Source organism: Neovison vison, chromosome 12, assembly GCF_020171115.1.
Source record: "Neovison vison isolate M4711 chromosome 12, ASM_NN_V1, whole genome shotgun sequence".
In the NCBI taxonomy this organism is placed as follows: domain Eukaryota; kingdom Metazoa; phylum Chordata; class Mammalia; order Carnivora; family Mustelidae; genus Neogale; species Neogale vison.
Window position 1 is genome coordinate 52,204,262 of NC_058102.1, and position 19,050 is coordinate 52,223,311.

At 44.7% G+C, this 19,050-nt stretch overlaps 1 non-coding gene across 1 annotated transcript; it reads left to right on the plus strand.

Annotated features, from left to right (window-relative positions):
- The first annotated feature begins 10,555 nt into the window (after positions 1-10,555).
- Positions 10,556-10,628, plus strand: TRNAK-CUU. Its single transcript has one exon. It is a non-coding gene; the product is annotated as a tRNA-Lys (tRNA).
- The last annotated feature ends 8,422 nt before the right edge of the window (positions 10,629-19,050 follow it).

A 19,050-nucleotide genomic window follows, 5' to 3' on the forward strand; every position in this document is an offset into this window, starting at 1 on the left:
ATCAGTATGTAGTGACCTTTGTGGTTTTCTCCCCAAAGCCACTGCACCTTTCTTTTACTATGTACCAGCCTTTTGGCTTTGGTGCGAAGTGCTTCAGCTCCAAAAGTTTTTCCCGGTAAGTGTAAAGGGATTGTTTTCAAACAAAGCAGAATGGGCTCCCCACCACTCCAAACTGGGAAATGGTATGTGTGTGGGTGAAGTGTTTAGTGGCATTTAGTGTTTGGGGAGCCAGGCGCTGTGGGACAGTCTTACACCGTGAAGACCTACCTTCCCAAAATGCCAACAATACCCGCGTTGAAAAATACTTGTGTACAGTCAGACAAGAGGTCTCGTCACCCTTGCCACAGTGATTGGTTGAGGTGTCCGGTCTTCAGCCAATCAGAACTTGGCATTCGCCTGCGCTCAGCCCAGCAACTCACTAGTGAAGACTTAAGATTGCAGTATAATTTACATGCATAAAAGCACATAATTCTTAGGAGTAGAGATCAATGAATCATCACAAAATAAATACACCCACGCAACCACTACTTAGATTAAAAAATACAACACTGGCAGCATCAAGCTTCTTAGGCTCCCTCACAATCACAGCCCTTTTCCCTTCTTCAAAGGGAACCACTTTATGGACTTTTGACAACATGGATTCATTTTACCCGACTTTCAATTCATATTATATATGATATATCATATATGATATATATATCACATATATACACCATTTATATTAAATTTATATATATATAAAATATAAAATATATGGTTGTATAATATTCCATTGTATGACTATGACAGTGTTTGATTACTGATGGACATTAGGATTGTTGCAAATTTGGGCTATTATAAACAATGTTACCAACATCTTGTACATGAATTTTAGTGAACACATGCTTATTCATTTAGGATATACGTAGGAGTGGAAATAACGGGTTATAGTACATATATATGTTCACATTTAATAGATACTACTAAACAGTTTTCACAGTAGTTGTGGTCATTTACACTCCTACCAGCAACTTATGGGAGTTCTTGTTATTCCATAGTCTTATCATCATTTGATATTTTCAGTCTGTGTAATTTTAGTCATTCTTGGGAGTGTGTACTTTTATCTATTTATTTATTTTTAAAGTAAACTCTCTGCTCATCGTGAGGGCTTGAACTCACGAGACCAAAATCAAGAGTTAGATATTCCACCCACTGAGCCAGCCAGGTGCCCCTATTTATCTTAAGATTTTATTTATTTGAGAGAGAGAGAGAGAGACTATGCAAGCACAGGAACAGAAGAGAGGGGCAGGAGGAGAGACAGAGGGAGAAGCAGACTCCTGCTGATCAGGGCGCCTGATGTGGGGCTTGATCCAAGGACCCTGGGATCATGACCTGAGCTGAAGGCAGATGCTTAACTGAGCGACCCAGGTGCTCCCTTCTTTCTAGTTTTAATTAGCAATTTCTTAATCTGCATTTCTTCACTCATGCTATTCAGCACACTTTATTATTATTATTATTTTTTAAGATTTTATTTATTGGAGAGAGTGAGAGTGAGCACACAAGTTGAGGGCGTGGAGGGAGGAGAAGTAGACTCCCTGCTCGAGCAGGGAGCCAGATACAGGGCTCACAACCTGAGCCAAAGGCAGAAGATTAATCACTTGAGCCACGCAGGTGCCTGTGTTCAGCACATTTTAATGTATTTATTGGTTACTCTTTTTTTGATGCAAATATATCTATTTATCTCTTTTCGCCATTTTTCTAGTTTTTTTTTTCCCTTGTGAATTTATAGGGCTTCATAATATGTTCTGGACAGATCTTTGTTAGTTACATAGATTTTTCCCACTCAGGGACTTGCCTTTTTTTTTTTCTCTCCTTTTTGCCTTTTCACTTTTGAGATTTTATTTTTAATTAATTAATTAATTAATTTGACAGAGAGATAGCTGGAGTATGCAGCTGAGTGGGGGCAGGGCCAAGTTGGGAGGGGCAGAGTGAGAGGGAGAGACAGAATTTTTTTTTTTTTTAAAGATTTTATTTATTTATTTGACATAGAGAGACAGTGAGAGAGAGCATGAGCGAGGAGAAGGTCAGAGGGAGAAGCAGACTCCCCGTGGAGCTGGGAGCCTGATGCGGGACTCGATCCCAGGACTCCGGGATCATGACCGGAGCCGAAGGCAGTCGTCCAACCAACTGAGCCACCCAGGCGTCCCGGAGAGACAGAATTTTAAGCAAGCTTCACGCCTAGGGCGGAGCTCAGTCTCACAACCTTGAGATCATGAGCCGAGTCAAAATCAAGAGTTGGAAGCTTGGAATGCGTGGGTGGCTCCGTTGTTCAAGCATCCCACTCTTGACTTCAGTGCAGGTCATGATCTCTGGGTTGTGATCGCCTGGCGTGAGAGCAAGTCCTGAATTAGGCTTCATACTCCCGGTGGAGACTGCTTTGGATTCTCTCCCCGCTGCACGCTCTTTCTCTGAAACAAATAAATAAATAAATAAAATCTTAAAAAAAAAAAAAGTCAGATATTTAACCAACTGAGGCACCCACACACCCCTCTTAAAATTTTATTTTTAAATAATTGCTATACTGGGGCACCTGGGTAGCTCAGTCCTTAAGTGTCTCCCTTCGGCTCAAGTCATGATCCCAGCGTCCTGGGATCAAGCCTTGCTTAGGTTCTCCACTGTGCAAGGAGTCTTTGTAAGGGCCTATTTAGCCAGAGGATTCCATTCGGTTAAACAGTGATTTTGGTGTTCATGCCGTAAAACTTAAACTGACCCTGCCCTGCACCCAAGGGACTTACTTAAAAGCAAGTCTGGGAAACCAGTTCCAAACCAGTCCCAGGTAACAAAGCCCAACTACAAGGGTGGGTCAGGCCAGGTAGAGACATCCAATCAGTGGGGGTGCATACTGTTTCCCTAGCTACCAAGGAGTGTGCAGTCCTGCCTTTTGGGAGCCAATTCTGACCAAGGAGATAGGCTAGTTCAAATATCTACTAGGGTAAATTGTAATTCAGTTGGTCACTCGTGTGTGACCTAGCATGACTATGCAGCTTTTTCTGTGTGTTGCAATCTCATTGGCCACGTGTATGTGGCCAGGCCCAACTACCTGGCCTTTGCTCTATAAAAGCTAGTCTGTAAGGCAGAGAGGGGTCGCCTCTTTGTAAGAGACATCCCTGGCTGGTTGGTTTGATTCTGGATGCTTGGCGTGAAATAAAGCTTTGCTTGACCTTCACTTTGTATCAGTCTTGCTCCTTTGATCATGGACCCATTATTGGGGGACCTTTCAGACTGCTTCTTCCTCTCCCGCTCCCGGTGCTGGTGTTCTTTCTCTAGCTCGCTCGCTCTCTCTCTGTCAAATAAATAAATAATTTTAAAAAGAAAAAAGTAATCTCTATACCCAGCATGGAGCTCTAATCAAGAGTTGCAAGCTCAGGACGCCTGGGTGGCTCAGTTGGTTAAGCAGCTGCCTTCGGCTCAGGTCATGATCCCAGCGTCCTGGGATCGAGTCCCACATCGGGCTCCTTGCTCGGCAGGGAGCCTTTTTCTCCCTCTGCCTCTGCCTGCCTCTCTGTCTGCCTGTGCTTGCTCTCTCTCTGACAAATAAATAAATAAAATCTTTAAAAAAAAAAAAAAAAGAGTTGCAAGCTCCACTGACTGAGCCAGCCAGGTACCCTGGTTTATAATTACTTATATTGATTTAATATAATTATATAACAATTATACTGGTTTTACTTTTTTTGAGAAAATTAAATCTCCCCATATTATTTTTTCAAGATTGACTTAGTTGTTCTTGGCCATTTTGCACTTTCAAACATATTTTGAAATCAATATGTAAATTTTCATAAAAGACTTTTTGGGAATTTTATTGGACTTGCACTAGGGAGATCAATTTGGGAATAACTGACATACTTAATATATATAGTCTTGGGGCACCTGGGTGGCTCAGTTGGTTAAGTGTCTGCCTTCAGCTCGGGTCCTGATCCCGGGGTCCTGGGATCAAGCCCCACATTGGGCTCCCTGCTCGGTGGGAGGCCTGCTTCTCCCTCTCCTTCTGCCTGCTACTCCCTCTCCTTCTGCCTGCTACTCACTCTGCTTATGCTCTCTATCAAATAAATAAATAAAATCTTAAAAAAATAAACAAAAATAAAATAAAATATAGGGTCTTCTAATCCATGAACATGATCTAACCCTCTTTTTTGTGCTTGTTTTAAAATATAGCTTCATTAGGGGCACCTGGGTGGCTCAATGGGTTAAAGCCTCTGCCTTCAGCTCAGGTCATGATCTCAGGGTCCTGGGATCGAGCCCCACATCAGGCTCTCTGCTCAGTGGGAAGCCTGCTTCCTCCTCTCTCTCTGCCAGCTTCTCTGCCTACTTGTGAACTCTGTCTGTCAAATAAATAAATAAAATCTTTAAAAAAATATATATATATATAGCTCATTAGTTTCTCTCAATAGTTTTCCATTCAGAGATGTTAAAAATCTTTTGTTTTACTCCTAGGTATTTGATTATTTTTCATACCATTGCAAATGTTACCTTTTTTTATTTTATTTATTTATTTATTTATTTATTTTTTAAAAGATTTTATTTATTTGACAGAGAGAAATCACAAGTAGACCTAGAGGCAGGCAGAGAGAGAGAGAGAGGGAAGCAGGCCCCCTGCCGAGCAGAGAGCCCGATGCGGGACTCCATCCCAGGACCCTGAGATCATGACCCGAGCCGAAGGCAGTGGCTCAACCCACTGAGCCACCCAGGCACCCGCAAATGTTACCTTTTTAAAAAAATTTCTATTTTTTAATAAGTGCTGGAACCAGTGGGCTAGCTTGGGTTGATCCTTCTCATAGTAAATGGTAGAACAAAAGGGCAAACTGCAGTAGGCAATCCCACCTCAGAACTTTGCTAGAAGCATATTTGCTAATATCTCAAATACTGTTGCCAAATATGACTCAGTTGAATCAACAGTAACTTTGCCCAGGATGGGAGGATAGTGTAAAGTCACGTGGCAAAGGGTGTGGTACAGAAGGAGTGAGAAAGTGAGGCTATTAACGTAATCTATTACCGGTCTTTATCAGAATATGAGCAATCCCAGGAGCACCGGGCCAGCCTAGTCCGGTAAGGGTCGGACTCTTGCCTTCAGTGTGGGTCTTGATCTCAGAGTCCTGAGTTTGGCTTGCATTGGGCTCCATAAAAAGCAAAAGAAAAAGAAGAAGGAGAAAGAGAGAAGGAGGAGGAGAAGGGGAGGGAGGGGCAGGAGAAGGAGAAAAAGAACAATACCTTCCATTTCTAGTTCGTTAAGTTTTTTTGTTTTGTTTCATTTTTAAAGATTTTGTTTATTTATTTAACAGAGAGAGGGAGAGCACAAGCAGGGGAGTAGCAGGCCAAGGGAGAGGGAGAAGCAGGCCTCTTGCTGAGCAGGGAGCCCAACTCGGGGCTCAATACCAGGGTCCTGGGATCATGACCTGACCTGAAGACAGATGTTTAATCGACTGAGCCACCCAGGCACCCCGTTTTCATTTTTTAATCATCAATGAATATCACATTTTATCAAATACTTTATCTATTGAAGTGATCATATTTTTCTTCTTTGTACCATTTATATGACAGATTATACTGATCGACTTTAGGTTATTAAATTAACCTTGTTGTGGTAAGCAGCCTCTGGGATGACCTGTCATCTCCACCTCCTTGTATTCAAGCCCTTGTTTAATACCCTCTTACTGGATATGGGCTGGACCTAGTGACTAGAATAGAAAATGAACAGAAAATAGCAATAATTAAGTGATGGGAAGTAATTTCTGAAATTACATTACCAAGACTTTCCTTTTGATCTCTGTCTCTCTGCCTCTTTTTCTGCCTCTCTGTCTCTCTCAGCCCTTGCTCTAGGGAAAGCAAGCTGCCATGCTGTCACTACCACTATAAAGATGCCCATTTAGCCAGGAATTGTCTCTGGCCATCTGTCAGTGAGGACCTGTGTCCTGACCACAGTCACATGAGTCTGGAAGTGGATCCTTCCCTAGTCAAGCCTTGAGGATTAAAAGGGCTTATAAATAGAGGTAAAACATGTAAAACAATTTTGGCAACTAGTAAAAGCTTAATACAATCTACCAGTATTATTTCTGAGCTCATCTTTCCGTATCTGTTAAATGGGGGCAATAATATCTATTTCATAGGACTGTTGTAAGTATTAAATGAAGTAATGTCTTGGTAAGCATTTAGGGATAGTCATTACTATTATCCTAACAGTTTAACTGCTGTTGTTGTTTTTTTTTTAAAGATTTTATTTTTAAGTCCTCTCCACACCCAATCTGGGGCTCCAAGCCACAACCCCGAGATCAACAGTCACATGTTTTACCAACTGAGCCCAGCCAGGTGCTCCTAACTGCTGTTTTTTTTAAAAAAATAGGAACTGAATTTTATTCACCTTTGGATCCCCTAATACAACAGAATATATGGGTAACTAATACTTTCAAATTAATTGACAAATTTCATGGGTCTTCATATACATAAAACAAAAAAACACAAAAACAAAAACCAAGCTTCATAGACTTAGATAAATCATTTAAATTTTGTGTTTTCATCTACTAAGTGATGGCACTAGACTTATTCTTTCTGATCTTCAAGCTTCATTCATTCATTCATTCATTCATTCACTTGTGCATTTGTTGGATAAATATTTATAGGATCCCAACTGTATGTCATTCTCTGTGCTTGATGTTGAAAGTCAGTTACAAGCAAAACAAATGTGGCCTGTCCTCTCATAAAGTTTACAGTCTAATGGGAGGAAGAGGTAAAATAAAGAATTGCACATAAATCTACAATTAAAAACTGTAATACGATCCATGAAAGAAAGGTTCAGGGAGGCATGAGAAATGTTAGAGTGAGAACTGGGCCCAATCTAGGGTAACAGGAAGTTGGGTTGTTTTTTTTTTAAGATTTTATTTATTTATTTGACAAACAAAGATCACAAGTAGGCAGAGAGGCAGTCAGAGAGAGGAGGAAGCTCCCTGCTGAGCAGAGAGCCTGATGTGGGGCTCCATCCCAGGACCCTGGGACCATGACCGGAGCCGAAGGCAGAGGCTTTAACCCACTGAGTCACCCAGGTGCCCCTCCCTTTTTTTTTAAAAAAAAGATTTTATTTATTTGACAGATAGAGGTCACAAATAGGCAGAGAGGCAGGCAGAGAGAGGCAGAAGCCCCGCTGAGCAGAGAGCCCGATTCGGGGCTCGATCCCAGGACCCTGGGATCATGACCTGAGCCAAAGGCAGAGGCTTTAACCCACTGAGCCACCCAGGCGCTCCTAATAGGAAGTTTATAAATGTCATAATATATGAATTCTAAGTGTGGTCAAAGGACTCTTGCCCTCCAGCTATCTGAAAGAATAAAGTGAACAATTCTAGCACCAGCAGAATCTCAGAAACGACTCTGCTTGGCCCCACTGTGCTCACCAATATGGTTTGCAGCCATTTACCGCTGGGCATGGCCAAAGCACTTGGGAACCCTCGGAAAAGAGAACATAGACCATTTGAACAAAATTCATCTTACATTTTAATGTCTGCATGGGAACCACACAAAGAAAGCGTCATAAATCTCTGGAAGTGACTGGTGTGATGCTGTTAATACCAGATCAGAGGAGGCTGCCAAGAGCTTGGCTTTTTTCCCCCCTCGTGGCAGCCAAAAAGCACAGGTGTCTTAAGAAAGTGCTGAATGATCAGGAAGTTTTTTCATGCAGAAGCCTCAGCCTGGCCTGTGGATCTCCAGAAAGAACTTGCTGCCTCCACACCATTGCCAGGTAATAGCGAGGCTTCCCAGCGGCCAGTCCAGGATTGAGGGGGCTGATCTCCTCTCCTGATGCCAGGTTGGCCTGCAGTCCTTTGAAGCCTTTGTGTTGAACACCTGACTGCCTCTTTTCTCTGTCCAGGGCTCTCAGGGCCCAGCATTCCCAACGGGCCATTAGAAAGCACAGAGCAGGACAAACTCAAGAGACCCATTGCCATCTGTAAGGATATTTCCAGAGTGCCTCCTCCACAAGCAAGTTCACATCTCAAAACCTGACTCTCAGGCACTGCCTGGTTCCTACCCACCCCACTTCTCCACTCCTACAGAACTTTCCTGTTATGGATCGTTTCTGTCACTGGAATTCAAAATTCTCTTGACAGGTAGGTAAGACTTTGTTGCCCTAGAGCATGTTCTGTGGGTTCTGCTTTACCTCCACAGAGCACCAGTGGGGTCAGCCTTTCTGGAGTCAGAGCGTCCTCTAAGGTATAAATATTTACATGTTTCAGGAAAATGCTTTCAGATGAAGTCACTGCCAATTCCTTGAAGCCATCCTGACTGGCTTCCAAGGAGCCAGGAAGCAGACAGAGTTAAAAGGACATAACCTTGAGCCAGTTTCTAGATACTTCTTTTCACCTGGAATCTAGCTTGCCAGATGATAGGAGACACCCTCAAGTTCCTCCTCCCTCGGAACAGTACCCCCACCACCACCCAAGATGGCAGAATCCTTACTGTTTCAGTGCTCACAGAACCCTGTGAGAAAGGCCATGACTGACATTAATACAAAAGCAGCTTAGATTCTTGTGAGGGTTGTTCATATAAGTGAGGGGGTGTTGGCGGGGGTGGGGTGGGGTGGGGTGGAGGGCAATGCAGGCAGCTAAATAACTCTTTAGACAATTTTTCCCTTTGTTCCTGGCTGCCGGCTAGAAGTATGTTTCAATTTTCTAGTCAGCAAGTTAAGGCAGACAAACACACATGGTGGCTGACAGAAAAAGAGGCCAGTATGAAAAGATATTAAAATTCAAAACACACTTCAGAGCCTGCCTTCTTCTCCAATTGCATGGTCGCAGGAGAATTCATAAATCAGAAATGAGGTCAAGTGATGGTGTTGAGTTCAGCTTGTTTGTCCCTTGATACTAGGATGGTGCCCAGATGAGGAATATCAAGGAGAAAAGACCAAGCTGAAACATCTGTTCTCCTCACCCATCAGCCACAAAACATCAGTTTCTGGGAAGACACCAAAATAAGCCCTACAAGAGGAAAAATGCATATAATCAGTGCCTGCCCACTTTTTAATTAAGTCAGTCATTTACAAAGATACATCCTCTGTGAGGAGATCAAGTTTCAAAGAAAACATTATGTCCAGAAATCTATTTTCCAAAGTTTGTGCAACTTGTAGGGCAAAGTCTGAGAGAGCCAAGATCAAATCTGAGCCAGCCACGGCCAAAATTAGAGTGAGCCACAGACATTCACAAACTTAAGGATGAGAAGGAAGTCAAATGCATTTAAGTCAGGTTCTATGACTTTTTTTGAGTTGGTTTTTTGAAAAGCCCTAGGAATATATTTCCCCCATAGGAACAATGTTGTTGAGATAGTTGTGTTCTCAGGTCAGTGCACAGAATTCTATTTGACACAGTGTAATTCAAGTCACCTCCACCTCCAGCCATCTTAAGATGCCCAAGCCTATGCCTTTCAGCCCCCAGGATGACACTGATGATGTGGAGGAGGGGGGTACTGGTTATAACTCAGGGCAACGCTGGGAGGAAAACTTAGCAGTCAAATGGAAGGGGCCAGCACTGCAGGTGTGCAAGTTGTGCACTGCACAAAGCACCTGACTGGGGTCCAGATGGAGGCTGAAATCTAGCCTTCTTCACCAAGCAAGCTGTGGCAAGCCTGCAGATGTCAGAGAATTTTCTAATTTGTGCTAAAAACTATGCCCCAGTGGAACTCTGGAGGCTTCAATAGTAACGATGAAAGATGATGGTTTTTCTTTAAGGGGGTATCCAGAGTGGTGAGTAGGGATGCCTGGCTGGCTCAGTCATGGAGGATGCAACTCTTGGTCTCTGGGTTATGAGTTCAAGCCCCACATTGGGTATAGAGATTATGCTAAAAAATGAAAATCTTAAAAAAATAAAAGTGGAGGGACACCTGGGTGGCTCAGTTGGTTAAGCAGCTGCCTTCAGCTCAGGTCATGATCCCAGCGTCCTGGGATCGAGTCCCACATCGGGCTCCTTGCTCCGCAGGGAGCCTGCTTTTCCCTCTGACTCTGCCTGCCACTCTGTCTGCCTGTGCTCGCTCTCGCTCGCTCTCTCTCTGACAAATAAATAAATAAAATCTTTTTTAAAAAATAAAAATAAAAATAAAAGTGGGGAGTAATTGCGGTTGTTAGGGAGAACCAAGAGAGAAGCTGCCATCCACAAGCACATTGTTATTTCTGGGTCACCGAACTCTGGAGTGGGTATAAAACATTCCTAACCAAAACCTCCTCTGGAAGCAAAACTTAAACCTCACCAACTGGCCTTGTGTTCCTCTTTGAGACTCCCTAAATGATTGGCTACTTCCTGCTAGATAACTTGGTAAAGGCTCATTACACCTTAAGGCTTGTGTTAGGTGGTGAATGAAAACAAGACACCTTTGGGAATTTTCTATAGAGTGGGAACCCCACACAGATGAGGAAGTGCCTGTCTATAGCTCCTGCACTGGTGGAGTCTGGAAGCTGTTCTGGAAACAGAGAAGAGGGAAAGAAAGATGGCCACCATGTGCCATGTTGGGAGGTGTGAGGAAGAGTAGCTGTCAAAAATGTCTCCGGGGGGCCTGGCTGGCTCAGTTGGTAGAGCATGTGACTCTTGATCTCAGGGTCATGGGTTCAAGCTCCATGTTAGGCAAAGAGTTTACATTTAGCAAGAAAAAAGAAAAGGAAAAAGGGCATCGGGGTGGCTCAGTTGGTTGACCTTTGGGACTCTTAATTTCATCTCAGGTCATGATCTCGGGGTTGTGGGGCTCCACATTTGGCCCCAAGTCTTCTTGTCCCTCTCCCTCTGCTCCTCCCCCCAGTTGTATGCACGCTCTCTTTCCCTCTCTCTTTTAAATAAATCAGTAAAATCTTAAAAAAAAAAAAAAGAGAGAGAGAGAGAAGAAAATTGTTTTTGACCTAAGCTGAACGGGGATGTGATCCTTACCAAGGCTTAGGGCCCTGCAATGTAATACAAGGAAGAAAAACAAGCAAAGGGTAAAAATGGCAAATTTTATGTTTTATGTATTTTAACACACACGTCTAAAAAAACAACAAATAAGCAAACACCCACAGAGACACACCCCAGGATATGAAGGGAAAGGCATGGGAGTTTATCCAAAGAACTCTCTCCATGCCCCCGGAGAGAGGGAACCCGCAGCACCTTCACCCTGCCTGGTGCTAGAGGCCGCTCCCTGCACCTCCGCCGCCCCCCACACCTGCCCTGCTGCAGCCCCGGGAGGCAGGCGCACGCAGAAGGGGAGGCCCGGAGGCCCTGCAGCGCAAGCGCCCTGAGGGGCAGCTCCCACGTGTGGAACCACCTCTGACCAGCCAGCAGCTCCATGAGTGAGACTCTGCGAGACTCTTTCAGGGGAGGGTTTAGTTGCAGTCCCAGAAGTGTGTTATTCAGGGTACGTTAATTGTAGGAATCCCCAAATCCTACTCTGAGGACTGTAGTCATTCAGGGCCCGGCTCCTCCCACCTACGGCTCCTCCGACCCCCAGCTGCCCAAAGCACTCTCCATCCAGACAGTGGATGAGAAGAGAGGGCCACGGCGGATGATGGGAGGTTTGTGGGCCACACCTGAGAGAGGCCCACTTCCGCTCACGTTTCATTGGCAGAAACTCAGTCACGTGGCCACCCTTACTGCAAGGGAGGCTGGGAAATGTATGCCCCAAAGAACTGGAGACTGCAGATCTGTGCATACTGCCAGTCACCCTCTGCAGAGAGGAAGTTCTAGGTTTCTAGGTCAGAGCGTGTGTGTGTATGTGTGTGTGTGTGTGTGTACGCACATGGGGGCGGAATTCCTTCCATTTCTTTGTACTTTGTACTTGCTCAAGCCAGAGGCTTGCTCCCGCAGCCGTGACTGATAACTTCAGGTTCAAGAACCAGGGTGTGACTCTCACTCCCCGGGGTTCAGGTAGAGTGTCACCCAGGTTCCTCCCCCTGGGAATCACCGTGGTCACCCACGCCTCTGTCTCTTGGCCCAGCTCCTGCAACGGGCTTCTTCAAACCAGGCCTCCTTTGAAATCGATCGGCCACAACAGTTGCAAACCCCAGCTGCTTCTCTCCTCCTCGGCCCAGTAGCAAGAGAATCAATTATCCCTGCCCTCAGTGAATTGCGGCATCTGCTGCTCCGCAGAAGGATAGGATTCAAGATGTCAGCCCTAGCCCATAAAGCTGTTCTTAATCTGGACCTAATCACGGGAACAACTGCTTTTTGCCTTTGGTCCCCACCTGGCAACAACACAAACACCACCTCCAACTTTCAAGAGTCTGTAATCCCTACCCCTCAGGGGAGATCCAGGGACAGACATGCACCATAACCTCCATTTTACAGATGCAATGTGTACAGAATGATTAGAAAAGTGAATGTTCTCTTTGACTGCAGGAAACCTGCCCACCATCTTTACATCTAAGTCTCACTATGGGCTTTTGACAGTATTAGCATGTGCTCTATTGGTCTCTGCCTAGGAAAATTCTTGAGTGGGTACATGTGGAAATTTCAACTCATACTGTTTTAGAGTTCTCAAAACAATGACTGAGCCATTGGGACCTAGGGATCCATCTTATTTCAAGATTTTTTCCGGACTTCTGGATCTGGTTAGTACACTTGTTGAGTTGCCCATTAGGTGCACGGCCCTGCTGGACACTGGATTTTGAAGTCAATGGCTTTACTGCCAGTGAATTCTGCTTTGGAATGTGTTTTTCAAATGCTTTGCAACAGTGCCATGCAAATGGATTAAATGATAGAATAAAAAAATGTAAAACAAGATAGTTCACATTCCTTGGGAGAAGAAAGCAGAAATGTCTAGGATGGTGAGCATTCTTAGAAAAGTTTCCCTCCCCTTTTATTCTGGATAGAGTTCCATCAGTAAGACTCTTGAGTCCTTTGGGGACTGGTGATCAGTACAAAACGATGTCATCCCCCGCACCCCAGTAACCTCCTGACCCACCCACCAAATTGAAGAAATTTTTGTCTGCTCGTGGACCAGCATTTTGTTTCTTGCTCACATGATCATTGTAGTTTACCTTATTTTATTACCTATGGATACTGAATTTAGTTTTGAGGTTGTTAAAAATTTATGTAAAAGTGTTGAGACTTAACACTAATTGTTTTTCAAAGAACATGACTGCTTCTTTGTTAGAGATGTCAGCTTGTATAAATGTGATAAGGGAGGAAGGTATTTACTGAATTTAGAAGTTAACAAAAAATTATGAGTCCCCAGTCCAATAAAATTAGGACGTAGTCATCAGAGGGCAGGTGCTCCTCACATTTTGTTTATAAAACATTCTCTTTTGAAATTACACATATCCCATTGTCAAGTAGCAAACATTGTCTATCAGTTGAGAGTTGAAGTCAACAGTGACAACTCACAGTGTTTGAGACAATAACTCCAGCATTGGGATGTTGAATATTGAAAGCCAAGATCATCTAAGTCAATGACCAAAATCTACAGCAACACTGGATGTTGCACAGACTGTGTACATGGAAGCCACCATTCATTCATTCAATACGGATTTTTGAGATCCCAGCCTGCACCAGGTTGGGACAGACAGGCATTAGAGATGCAGCCAGGAACTAAACAGACACAGCCCCTTCTCTGATGAAACTGACATTCTAGGGGCACCTGGCTGCCTCACTGGGTAGAGCATATGACTCTTGATCTTGGGGTTGTTAGTTCAAGTCTCACATCGAGTGTAGAGATTACTCAAAAATAAAATCTTTAAAAAAGAGAGAGAGAAACTGACATTCTAGATGGGGGAGATAAGAGATAAATTAGAGCCAGCAGATGGTAAGTGGCATGAAAAAGATAAAACAGGGTAATAGAGGATAATGGTGGGATGCGGACCACTTTTGTTTGGATGGCCAGGGAAGGCCTCATTGAGAAGGTGAAACCTGAATCCAGGAACCAGTTGAGAGAAGTCCTTGGGAGAAAATTCCAAGCGGTGTGAAAAACAAAGGAGCTCAGGACAGAGTTTGGCATATTTAAGGGAGAGAACAAGAGTCAGCAGAGCTGTAATACAGTGACTGAATAGGGCAGTGGTAGAAGCCAAGATCAGCAAGGTAGGCAGGGCCTAGGTCATAAAGGGCTTTGTAAGGCATGGTAAAGAATGCAGATTTTACTTTTTTTAAAATTTATTTTACTTATTTATTTTAGGGAGAGAGAGGGAGCATGAGTTGGGGGAGAGGCAGTGGGAGAAGGAGAAGCAGACACAGGCTGAATAGGGAGCCTGACACAGGGCTCAAACCCAGGACCCCAAGATCATGACCTAAGCCAAAGTCAGACGTTTTACTGACTGAGCCACTCATGTGCCCCAAATGCATATTTTGCTTAAAGGGCACTAGGGGTTTAAACTAGTGTGTGATGTAATCTGATTGACATTTTACAAATATTCTCTGGCTGCTGCTACATGTAAGAGAAGCAGGAAAAATGGTAGGAGGTCGCCCTAGTGGTACAAGTGAGAGCCAATGGTGGCTGGGACCCAAGTGGCAGCAGTGGACATGAAGAAAAAGGGACAGACATTGTTCGTGTTTTGGAGATAGAGCCAACTGAATCTGCTCATTAGATGTGGGGAGAAAGGGCAAGAAGAATGGAGGAAGGTTCCCATGTTTTTAGTTTGGACAGTTGTTCAACTAAAGAGAGCTGTCATTTATTTAGAAGGGAAAGATGGGGGCAAAGGTGGGAAAGGCATTATGGGAAAAAGAGGAGGAGGAGGAGGAGGGGAGAGGAGGAGATGATGCCAAGTTGAACTATCCCCAAAATTGCCTAGAATGGTCCTTCTCTCCGAGATGTCTGAGGAGATTTTTTTTTTTTAAGATTTTATTTATTTATTTGACAGACAGATCACAAGTAGGCAGAGAGGCAGGCAGAGAGAGGGTGAAGCAGGCTCCTGCTGAGCAGAGAGCCTGACGCGGGCCTCCAGCCCACGATCCTGAGACCATGACCTGAGCCAACGGCAGAGGCTTAACCCACTGAGCCACCGAGGCGCCTCCCGAGGGGATTCTATAAACAAGATAAATGGTGCCAACATGCAGACCACTCCTCAAAGCAGGACGGGGAGGTTCCATGGGGTATTTTTCATTATATGGTGTTCTCAGTGTTACACAAGTACGTCATACGGGGTCATATCTGCATAATCATTCTGACTCTAGAGTCAGTGAGCCGTTCGGTTGTACTACATGCTACTCTCTGCCTCCACGGAGCTCCGAGAAAGGGAAGGCACAGCTTTGCTTGTCCCTGCACAGCGGGTCAGGACCCCTGGCACCTAATCCTGCGGCCAGGAATATGAAATGTGTTACCTTGGGAAAGTTTATTTAAAATTTCTCTTTCTTCATCTTTAAAATGAGGAGATTCAATGACATCATCTCTGAGGTTCATTCCAGCCTTGTTAGTCCATGACTCACAAGACACACAAACAATAATGATATAAGCAGCCTTCGGGGGACCTGGCGGGAGGCTGTGACCGCCAGGAAAACACGCCAGTCAGGTGTCCTGCTGAGGGCGCATGCGTGACTGAGGGCCAGGGCTGCGGGCATCCCCGCCCCGCCCCACACTGGACTGGAAACCACTCTTCCTACAGGCTGCTCCCAGCCAACTACTGAGCAAGGAGGGGACTAATACAAGCCCCTTCTTGCCAGATTTGGCTTCTTCTTTTTTTTTTTTTTTTTAAGATTTTATTTATTTATTTGACAGAGACAGATCACAAGTAGGCAGAGAGGCAGGCAGAGAGAGAGAGAGGAGGAAGCAGGCTCCCTGCTGAGCAGAGAGCCCGATGCGGGACTCGATCCCAGGACCCTGAGATCATGACCTGAGCCGAAGGCAGCGGCCTAACCCACTGAGCCACCCAGGTGCCCCAGATTTGGCTTCTTTAACGAACAGCTTTGTTGTTTGTTTCCAACCTTTTAATTTTTAAAAAAACCATTTTATTGAGGTATGACTGGCATATAAAAAAACCAAAACAAACAAACAAACAACAACAACAACAACAAAAACAGGGGCACCTCAAGAAGTTTCCTCCTGCCCTTTTTATCATCATCATTATTTTGTGATAGGAACACTTAACATAAAATCTACCTTCTTAGCAAATTTTAAAGATTTTATTTACTTATTTGAGAGAGGGGGAGAGCATGAGCAGGGGGAGAAACAAAAGGAGAGGCAGAGGGAGAAACAGATTCCCCGCTGAGCAAGGAACCCCATGCAGGACTCCATTCCAGGACCCTGGGATCATGACCCGAGCTGGAGGCAGATGCTTAAACAGCTGAGCTACCCAGGCACCCCCTCTTAGCAAATTTTAAAGTATAAAATACAAAGGTGTTCACTACAGACACTGTGCCATACTGCAGATCTCTAGAAGATCTTCATTGTTTTTTATTTTCTCACTTTTTAATTTTTTTATTTTTAAAGTAAGCTATATGTCCAGGGTGGGGCTTGGACTCACAACCCCAAGATCAAGAGTCCCATGCTCTACTCCTGAGCCAGCCAAGTGCCCATACCTATTTATTCATTTTGCTGAACTGAAACTTGATACCCTTTGGCTAATACTTCCCCATATCCCCAGCCTCCCAGCCACCATTTTACTCTCTGCTTCCATGAGTTGGACTATTTTTATTCCTCATGTAAGTGGGCGTCTGTGGTGTTTGTCCTTCTGTGTCTAGCTTATTTCACTTAGTGTAATGCCCTCTGGGGTCATCCATGTTGTTGTAAATGGCAAGATTTGTTTTTAGGCCATTTTTTAATCGACTGAAGGATTCTCAACTCAGATTTCTCAGAACTCTGTTGTAGTCTCAGGCTCTTCCTTCCCCTACCCCTTCCTCTTCAGGTGTCAGGTCTGCATTGCTACTGGAAGTCTCTTTCCACTTCCCCTGGCTTGCTCCGCTTCATAGATGGTCCCACAATAATTTTTTTTAAAGGTTAAATTTAGGGGTGCCTGGGTGGCTCAATCAGTTAAGCATCTGCCTTCGGCTCAGGTCATGATCCCAGGGTCCCGGGATGGAGCCCCTGCTCAGTGAGGAACCCACTCCTCTCTCTCCCTCTGTTGCTCCCCCTGCTTGTACTCTCGTCCATGATTTCTCTTTTGAATAAATAAATAAAATATTTAAGAAATTTTTTAAAAAGAACTTTAATTAATGTTTAAGAGAGAGAAGGAGAGCATGCTCAAGAGCTAGTGGTGGGGCGAGACTGGGGGGAGGGCAAAGGGGGAGGGAGAGAGAAAGAGAGAATCTTAAGCAGGCTCCCTGCCCAGTGTGGAGCCTGACTCAGGGCCCAATCTCATGACTCTGAGATCATCATCTGAGCCAAAATTAACAGCTAGATGTTAACCAACTGAGCCACCTAGGTGCCCCTAAAGATTTTATTTTTTTTGTTAGAGAGAGAGAAAGTGAGCACAGGCAGAGTGGTTGGCAGAGGCAGAGGGAGAAGCAGGCTCCCTGCCGAGCAAGGAGCCTGATGTGGGACTCAATCCCAGGACGCTGGGATCATGACCCGAGCCAAAGGCAGCCACTTAACCAACTGAGACACCCAGGCATCCCGATTTTTAAGTTCTCTCTCTACCCAACATGGGTCTCAAACTTACAACCCTGAGATCAATTCTCCACCAGCTGAGTCAGCCAGGCACTCCCCATAGTAAATGTCTTGCTTGTCTAATCCCATTTTAATTTCTTTTCTTTTCTTTTTTTTTTTTTGAAGATCCAAATAAACAAAGAAGTGTATCATGAAGTCTCATTCATCTACTTTATGATGGAGACTTTTTTTTTTTTTTAAGATTTTATGTATTTATTTGAGAGAGACAGAGCAAGCAGGAGCAGGTGGAGGAGTGGAAGAGGAGGGAGAGGTATAAGCAGACTCCTCTCCAAGTGGGGAGCCCAATGCAGGGCTTGATCCCAAGACCCTGAGTTCTCGACCTGAGCCAAAGTCAGACACCCAACCTGATGGAGCCACCCACGTGCCCCTACGATGGAGATTTAAAAAAAAAAAAAAAGATGAAAAAAAAAAAGTTTTTAAGTAATATCCACACCCAACTAGGGTCAAAATTAACAGCCATGCCATCAAGAGTCACATGCTCCCAACTGAGCCAGCCAGGTGTCCCTAGGATGGAGACTTTTGATGGTATAACAAGGGTACAATCCCATTAAAAATTCTTTTTTTAGGGGCGCCTGGGTGGCTCAGTGGGTTAAGCCGCTGCCTTCGGCTCAGGTCATGATCTCAGGGTCCTGGGATCGAGTCCCGCGTCGGGCTCTCTGCTCAGCGGGGAGCCTGCTTCCTCCTCTCTCTCTCTCTCTGCCTGCCTCTCTGCCTACTTGTGATCTCTCTCTGCCAAATAAATAAATAAAATCTTTAAAAAAAAATTCTTTTTTTAAGCAAATTAACCCCCCCCTCCATGAGGGGCTTGAACTCATGCCTCCAAGATCAAGGGTTGCATGCTCGACTGACTGAGCCAGCCAGGTGCCCCACCAGTGATCCTTTCAAAAGGAAATTTCGAACATGTCACTCTTTATCCAAAACCATGTGGTGGTTCTCCATTTCACTCAGAATAAAAGCCAAAATCTGTTTAGCGGATTTATTCTTAGAATAAAAGCCAAAATCACCCCACCATTCCCCCCTACTCTTTTCCCCTTATTTTTCTCCTCTCCACTCCCTCTCCTCCAGCCACACTGGCTTCCAAAAGGCCAGCCACACTCCCGCCCCTGCCGTTCTCCAGCGGTTCCCTCTGTCTGCACGGTTCCCTCTGTCTGCACGGTTCCCTCTGTCTGCACGGTTCCCTCTGTCTGCACGGTTCCCTCTGTCTGCACTGCTCGTCCCAGCTAGCCACAGGGCTCACCCTCACCTTCCCGTCTTTCTCAGATGTCCCCTTTGCAATGAAACCCATCTAGCCCGCACGGAAAACCACCACCCCTGGGCACTCCAGATTCTCTTATCCTTTTTCGACTTCTTTTCTTCAAAGCACTTTTCAGTACCTATTGAACTGTTTATTTCCTGTTTATGGTCTGTGTTTCTCCCCCCAGAATATAAGCTCCCCAAAGGCAGGGATTTTTGTCTATTCTGATCACATGGTTGGCAATCAATAAATATTTC